The sequence below is a fragment of the Salvelinus sp. IW2-2015 genome, unplaced genomic scaffold, assembly GCF_002910315.2.
Source record: "Salvelinus sp. IW2-2015 unplaced genomic scaffold, ASM291031v2 Un_scaffold2244, whole genome shotgun sequence".
NCBI lineage: Eukaryota > Metazoa > Chordata > Actinopteri > Salmoniformes > Salmonidae > Salvelinus > Salvelinus sp. IW2-2015.
The window spans coordinates 83,979-92,617 of NW_019943573.1; the positions used below are offsets into that span (position 1 = coordinate 83,979).

At 49.5% G+C, this 8,639-nt stretch overlaps 1 pseudogene; it reads right to left on the reverse strand.

The window, feature by feature from the left end:
• LOC139025086 (tyrosine-protein kinase RYK-like) overlaps window positions 1-8,639 on the reverse strand; it is a 65,190-nt pseudogene that overhangs the window by 34,522 nt on the left and 22,029 nt on the right.

Here is an 8,639-nt window from a genome sequence, read left to right on the forward strand (position 1 = left end):
CCATCTGTCTACCTACCTAGCTGCTGCGCTGCTCAGTGCCCCACTGTCTAGCTAGCCTAGCTGCTGCTGCTGCTCACGTGCCCACTGTCTACCTAGCTGCTGCTGCTGCTCAGTGCCCACTGTCTACCTAGCTGCTGCTGCTGCTCAGTGCCCACTGTCCTACCTACCTGCTGCTGCTGCTGCTCAGTGCCCCACTGTCTACCTAGTGCTGTGCTGCTCAGTGCCCCACTGTTACTAGCCTAGCTGCTGATATTCTGCTGCTCAGTGTCCCACTGTCTATCCTACTGCTGCTGCTGCTGCTCAGTGCCCCACTGTCTACCTAGCTGCTGCTGCTGCTGCTCAGTGCCCCGCTGTCTACCTAGCTGCTGCTGCTGCTCAGTGCCCCACTGTCTACCTAGCTGCTCAGTCTGTCCTATATCTGAAAGATTTAAAAATAAAAAAAATAAAACAGGATTATTATTATTCTTGAGATGAGTCTTGTGAGGCCTGTGGGAGTCCTACAGCAAAACAGCATTCCACAGAGTGGTTTTAGTGTGTAGCCCAAACTGTTCGGACGCTGGTAGACCGGCGGTACCAAGACACTTGTGAGGGTCATCGTATTCCTGAGAGTCTCACCCGTCCATTGAGGGGAGTCATCATAGTTTAATTTCAGCTGTTCAGAGACATCTGGTCGTGTGGTTCGAGAGGATCAAAACAGCACTGTATCATGGGTAAATTGTGAATGACTGATCTACAAATATTAAAATGAGTAGTTATTTACGATGCAAGGTGATTTTGGTAGATCAGTCGGCTGTAATGGCGAACAAGCCCATAGGCTCCACCATCTTGGTTCAGAAGCGTGTGTGTAAAGAGAAGCATCATGTAAAATACCATGTGATCCGAATCAGTAGTTTGGAGAAGGAAAAAAAAGGTCAAAGAGGTCAAATTTATTTATTTGTCTCATTGGGATAAAAATCTATTTTGCAAGAGATACCAGGAATATATCTAGCAATATAGATACTTTTAAAATCGGTCCTTTGGTTCGAAGGTAAAAATGTGTCTTCTACCTTTCCCGACACAGACAGACCGACACAAAGCCTAATAATACGTGGACTATTAAATGGGTATTACTACTTACCACCCAGGGGGAAATACTACTCAACCTGTGTCTCAGCAGGGTAAAACCAACTCCACTGAGTGGGTATATATTCTGTTGGAAGATTGGTGAGGTGTTAAAACCAGTAAAGCCCATTGCGTGACAATGTGTCACACAGGAGGTAATTCTGGGAAAATTAGTTTTAGTGTTGGCCGGCAGGACGGTGGAGGCTGCCAGACAGAGGAAGGATGCATCTCGGAGAGCAGATGAAAGGAGGAGAGACGTCTCTCGCTGTGACCGCCTGACCTCAGGAAGGGGAAGGGGAAGGGGAAGGTGTGGGCCCGCCTGACCTCAGGAAGGGGAAGGGGAAGGTGTGGGCCCGCGACCAACTACACGACATTCACAGATATCACCACCAGACACCACACTCCGCACCACCATCCCCCACGCAGCATCCCACCACTCCCCAGCAGCACACTAAACTCGTGCACCTCCGCCCCTCCCCCCAGCCCGCCGCCCTCCCCCACGTCAGACCACGCAGTAATCCTGGCAGCCCCCCTGCGCCTCGCCCTCGCCCCGAGTGCCTCTTCCGCCGCGTGTATCCCACCCAAGCACCACCTCGACCCTCCGGCCGTCCTGCGCCGTCGAGCACCAAAACCTCACGCCCCCCCCCACCTAGCCTTACCAACCTCACCCCCCCCCTCCGGTCCCCCCACTTCAGCGCAGCCAACCTCACCCCCCCTCCCCCCCACCCGAGCACAACCTCACCCCCCCACCCAGCCACACAAGCCTCACCCAACCCTACGCCCCGAGCACCAACCTCCCCCCGCGTCCCCCACCGCACCAAACCGACGCACCTCCCCCCCCACGCAGCCAACCTCACCCAACCTCCATACCCAGCACCAACCTCACGCCTCCCCACCCAGCACCAACACTCACCCCCCCCCCACCACCCAGCAACTCAAAGCTCACCAAATTGCTTTTATATTTCTGGTGATATTCTAATTTCTGGATAAGGCTTTAAATACAGAATCATATTGCTACGTCACATGATTGACACAACACAGCGTAGCTGTCTATACAGTTTAAGGTTTTCACAGAATAGAACACCATAAGACAACAGTTAGTCATCTTAGTGTGGAACCATCGCTAACAAGGTGGCGAGACCTTCGCAAGTTTCCAAAGTTCAGGGGAGTTTATGTTATTATTGCCAGTAATATATATCATGGTATATCGTCACGGCTGGAACGCTGTTTGAGGACCACTTATGGAAACAAGGTCTTTAATAATATATTTTAGGGGAATTTGGTTGTAAAATTTATAAATAATTCAATTCATTGTTCCAACTGACATCCAGGATCCAAAGCAACCGTTTCAAACAGATGGTGTCTTGTGTGGGGAAATCTAGTGGGAGCCTTGTGCAAGGTGACTCAACAGGTTTCAACGCAAGTTTCCAGTCGAGGGAAATTTGGTTGTTACGACCATAGAATTAGACGATGACAGTCTTGGGCGGAGCAGACAGCTCAGCGCGAGTTGCATACGTGTCTCGCCCAGCCATGTGGAAATAAACAGGATGCCAGAGGCTAGCCCTTTGACTTACTGACTAACCCACAGAATAAAAAAATATAAAAAGAGATCTGCCTGATCTCAGCTTTCAGCGTTGTGATGTTCCCCGTGATGATGTTGTTTGACTGGATTCCTGTGATGAAGTCCTCGTAGTTTACCGCTTCTGTCAGCATCATGGTCACCTGCACCTCAGAGGCATGGTCTACAGAACAGCAGAAGAGAAAGATACTCAAGTTTAGTCTGAAAATCTTAGGGATCTACTGCAGTCTTGAAGAGACACAACTTAAGTTTTGGAAGGCAACCCATAAAACACACTCCAGCACTGCTTTCGCTGTATGCTAACCCTTCATGGCCAAGCTGAGCACTGAACATTCCTCCTGACTAACGGGGGGGGGGCGTCTAAAAGGTCCTCTAACAGTCTAACAGCCCTCTTGACCTCACACCATTCCATTTTCTGAGAACAGCCAAAGTCATGGCTTCCTGTGAGAGTTATATCTTCTCTGGTTGGAAACGCACAGACGCTAGATTGACTCTTGCCAAGCCAAGTCACACAGAGGCCCAGAACTGGCTTCTATAACTATTTAAAACCTTTCAAAAATATTGGCCGTTTTTTTCCCTTCTCTAGTATGCCTGGAGTGTCAGATGGGTGGGGTTTGCACTTACGTGACTATTCTATTGATTCTATTTGGTCAAACTCAATCAAACCCAGATAAAGTACTTGAGGTGATTTCTTAAACTAATTGAACCCAGGTCTACAGAGGGCCCGTGTTTAATCTGGGAGAGAGAGAGAGGCCTTCTGGGAAGCAGGCTTGTTTCCTGCTCTCTGGGCCTGCTGGGAGGAAGAGGAGGAGGAAGTGGAATGATGAACAAAGCAGGACCCTGGTATGGTTGGCATGGTGGTGGGCACATTGTTCATGGTCTGGTACTCACCCCACCCTGGATAAACATGGAAGTGGCTAGAGGAGAGCTAGAGGGCAAAGGTCAGCTGGAAGGGAGACATGAACCTGAGAACGTCTGTGGGAAGGAGAGCCATACGCTGTGGGGGGATGGTAAACTAAGGGTACCCTTCCACGTGACGAGATATAAGGTCATGTGGTCAGAGGTTGCCTAAGTCCATCTAACCCAAACCCATAACCTTAGTTTAACATTACGGTCTAATCTGTTGGCTAACAGTCCTACTCACAAGCTGTTTTCATATGCACAGGAAAGTCCATATCCGTTTATTCAAACGGGGTGGGAAATTCACCACAGCCACGCAGATATCAGCAATACACAGTATAAACATTAATGGACTCACTGATAGGGTCTTATTGACGCTTTAGGACGTCAATAACATTGTTTTGAAAGGTTCTTGAAAAAGGTTTAAAATCCAAATCTCGTGTCGTGTACCAGTCATTTTCTGACCATGGTACAATTGACACCAGCTTTAACTTTCGGGTCACCCCTTTTAACAGTGGCATTTCTGAACTGAGGGCTACTCAGGAGTCTGCATGGCTTTAGTATAGAGATAAAATAGACACAGCAACTTGGTAGAAACAGATGGGGGTGGCACGGAGTTTACTCAGGGACCTCATGCCCTCCTGACACCTGACTAAATACTGTTTGCCAAGCGCTTTAATTTCTAAACACACGGTAAGTTACCCGATGAAAAGGGAGATGGGGGAACATATTTAAAACAAACTTTACAGCATAATGTTTAAATTTACGGTTGGAAAACATTATTTATGGTTGGAAAACATTGCTTGTTAACCTATAGTGTAGTAGCTGAAGCAGTGACGCGGGAACGAATGGGTTGCAGACAGTGAACATGGGATTGAATGGGTTACAGACAGAGAACATGGGAACGAATGGGTTGCAGACAGAGAACATGGGAACGAATGGGTTGCAGACAGAGAAACATGAACGAATGGGGTGGCAGACAGAGAACATGGGAACGAATGGGTTGCGAACAGAGAACATCTGGGAAGAGTAGATGGGTTAGCAGACATGACGAAGTTGAGCAAACATGGGAACTGAATGGAGTTTGCAGAGCAGAGTAGAACATGTGGGAAAGAAATGGGTTCGACAGAGAACAGTGAACACTTTGCAGACGTGAACAGAATAGGATGGTACAGGACAGTGAATAAGAGGGCCGACAGTGTGAGCGATGGGATTACAGACAGAGAACAGGGAAACGAATGGTTGCAGACAGAGAACCATGGGAACGAAGGGTTGCAGACAGAGAACATGGGAAAACGAATTGGGTGCAGACACAGTGACAGGGGAATAGGAAAGGCGTTGCAGACAGAGGAACATGGAACGAATGGGTTACAGACAGAGAACATCGGGAAGAATGGGTTAGACAGGAACATCGGAAAATGGTTCAGACAGAGAACAATGGGAAACGATGGGTCATGACAGAGAACATGGGAACGAATGTTGCAGACAGGAACATGCGAATGACATGGGTTGCAGGGACAGCAGGAACATGGGAACGAATGGGTACAGACAGAGACATGGGAATGAATGGGGTTGCAGACAGAGAACATCAACGAGAGATGGGCTTACAGGACAGACACATTGGGAACGAATGGTTGCAGACAGAGAAACTGGAACGAATGGGTTGCAGGACAGACGAACATGGGGAACGAGATGGGTTTACAGACAGAGAACATGGGAAATGAATGGGTTCAGACAGTGCAGGGATGTATGCATCAGCACAGAGAAATGGGACTGAATGGGTTGCAGACAGAGAACATGGAACGAATGGGTTTGCCAGACAGTGATGAAGGGAACGAAGGGTTGCAGACAGAGAACATGGGAACCGAATGGGTTGTCAGACACGAGAACCATGGGAAACGAATGTGCGTTACAGGACAGAGAACATGGGAACGAGGGTTACCAGACAGCAGAACCATGGGAACGAATGGTTTCAGCACAGAGACATGGGAACGAATGGGTTGCCAGACAGAGAACATGGGAACGAATTGAGGTTAAGACAGAGAACCATGGGAACGAAGGGTTGCAGACAGAGAAACATGGGAACGATGGGTTGCAGACAGAGAACATGCGGAGAACGAATGGGTTACAGACAGAGAACATGGGAACGAATGGGTTGCAGACAGACGAACACTGCGGGAACGACATGGGTTCAGACAGAGAACATGGGAACGAATGGGTTACAGACAGTGAAGCATGGGGAACGAATTGGTTACGACAGTGAACATGGGAAACGAATGGGTTGCCAGACATGATAAGGGAACGAATGGGTGTACAGACAGAGAACATGGAACGAATGGGTTTGCAGACACGAGAACCATGGAACGAATGGGTGCAGGGACAGTGAAACATGGAATGACATTGGTTACAGACAGGAGAACATGGGAACGAAATGGGTTGCCAGACAAAGGAACATGGGACGAATGGGCTTTGCAGCACAGAGAACATGGGAACGACATGGGTGCAGACAGAGAACATGGAACGGAATGGGTTACAGACAGGAACATGGGAACGAATGGGTACAGACACGACAATGGGAACAGATGGCGTTGCAGACAGAGAACTGGGAACGAATGGGTTCAGACAAGAAACAGGAACGAATGCGGTTACAGACTGAACATGGGAAATGAATGGGTTACAGATCAAGAACATGCGAACGAATGGGTTGCAGACAGAGAACATGGGAATGAATGGGTTGCAGACAGAGAACATGGGAATGAATGGGTTACAGACAGAGAACATGGGAACGAATGGGTTGCAGACAGAGAACATGGGAACGAATGGGTTGCAGACAGAGAACATGGGAATGAATGGGTTACAGACAGAGAACATGGGAATGAATGGGTTGCAGACAGTGATGAGGGAATGGATGACTGCGTACCTTTCACTGTCTTCACAAAGCAATATTTCTCCTTGGCCGGGTCCTTTTCGTCCAACAGAACACCGTGGAAGATGCGGCCAAATGTTCCTGTGAAAGAAGAGCACATATTTGATTAGGCTGGCGGGCCTAGGCTGGCGGGCCGAGGCAGGCGGGCGGGCAGAGGCAGGCGGGCGGGCAGAGGCAGGCGGGCGGGCAGAGGCAGGCGGGCAGAGACACTACCGGTGTCTCCCATGGCTCGGAACGAGGACCTCTCCTGTTCTCCACTACCGGTGTCTCCCAGGGCTCGGAACGAGGATCTCTCCTGTTCTCATTACAGCTATACACCAGGGCTCTGAACTAGGTATTCTTTAATGTCTCACTACTGGTGTCCCCCCAGGGCTTGGTAATAGGACCTCTCCTGTTCTCACTACTGGTGTCCCCCCAGGGCTTGGTAATAGGACCTCTCCTGTTCTCACTACTGGTGTCGCCCCAGGGCTTGGTAATAGGTCGTCACGTGTCACTTACTTTGGTCATATCCTCACAGGCTCGCTTACCATTGCTATGCTGATGACAGTCAACCTTCTGACAGAATCAGGGGACTATGACAGAGCTATTCTGACAAACAGCTACAGCACATGGTAAAGATAGAAGGGCGCTGAAACGCATATGTTCTCCTAATATAAGCATTGATAGCTTCAGGGACAGAGAAACCGAGCAGAGGGCAGGTAAAAATACATTTAAGTGCATAAACCATCAAGGTAAAGTGAAGAATCCAGGCCCGGAGGCCAACTTGGCCCTGTGTTTCACCAGGAGCAGCGATGAGAGGAAACAACAGGGTTTAACTGTCTCTCTCTCTCCCCGGCTCTGTCGGGCGAGTCTGGACCTGCAGGCTAGCTGAAACCCATACGGAGTAGAGATCCCCCCCCCCCCCAACACGTGGCTCCTTTTCTCTGCCTCCCTCACAAACATCCTGACCTCTTCCTATAGGGCCGGTGTTCCGGTAAGCACTGACTGAGGTAATACTCTGCTGAAAATCTGAATGTACGAGTTCCAACATCACTTTGGCAAAAACAACTTAATCCAGTCCTCGTTGCACAAGGAAGGCACACTGATAACGTGAGGTCTCTTGGAGAGGGAATTGGATATCAGCAAAAAACGATCCTAAAACTAAGGACTACAGCACCGATCATTAGGTCTACATGGAGTCTATGAGCACAGTCAGGGGGACTGTTTATCAATGATAGCAACACTGTTTATGCAGTGTGCCTGAGGGTTTTCAATGTAGTCTGCGACTGTCTGACAAAAACAATGAATAATAATAAACTATAAGTAAAACAAACCATATTCACAGGAATATGGCAGAGAAGTGAGCGATGTTATCCATCATACAAGAAATAAGCACTAGTTGTTATATACAGATAACACACAGCCTTGGGCTAATGGGAACCAGGGAGGATCAGATCAGTTTATGCTGAGGAGTAGTGTGATTTCCGCAGGCCGTTGTGTCAACATCTTCTCAGCTAAGGGCCAGACCAGAGGAGAGCTGGAGCTACACTGGGGCAAGACCATGGCCAGAGCTACACTGGAGTAAGGCCAGGGCCAGACCAGAGCTACACTGGAGCAAGGCCAGGCCCAGACCAGAGCTACACTGGAGCAAGGCCAGGCCCAGACCAGAGCTACACTGGAGCAAGGCCAGGGCCAGACCAGAGGTGAGCTGGAGCAAGGCCAGACCAGAGCTACACTGGAGCAAAGCCAGGCCAGACCAGAGCTACACTGGAGCAAGGCCAGGCCAGAGGTGAGCTGGAGCAAGACCAGGGCCAGACCAGAGCTACACTGGAGCAAGGCCAGACCAGAGCTACACTACACTGGAGCAAGCCGGGCCCAGACCAGAGGTGAGCTGGAGCTAAGGCCAGGGCCAGACCAGAGGTGAGCTGGAAGGCAAGGCCAGGGCCAGACCTTGGGACTGGAATATTGATACACAGTTCTCTCTGTGGTGATGATGAACGCTGTAGGAGAACCACCAAGAGCGGTGTTTAAGAGGCACATCATTTTAGTGAAAAACGGACCTCCCACCCGCCACAAGACACTTCTCAGTGATAATCCCGATGTGAATTACGTATGCAGGCATTGCACTAAGACACCTTTACAAATCTCTCTCGT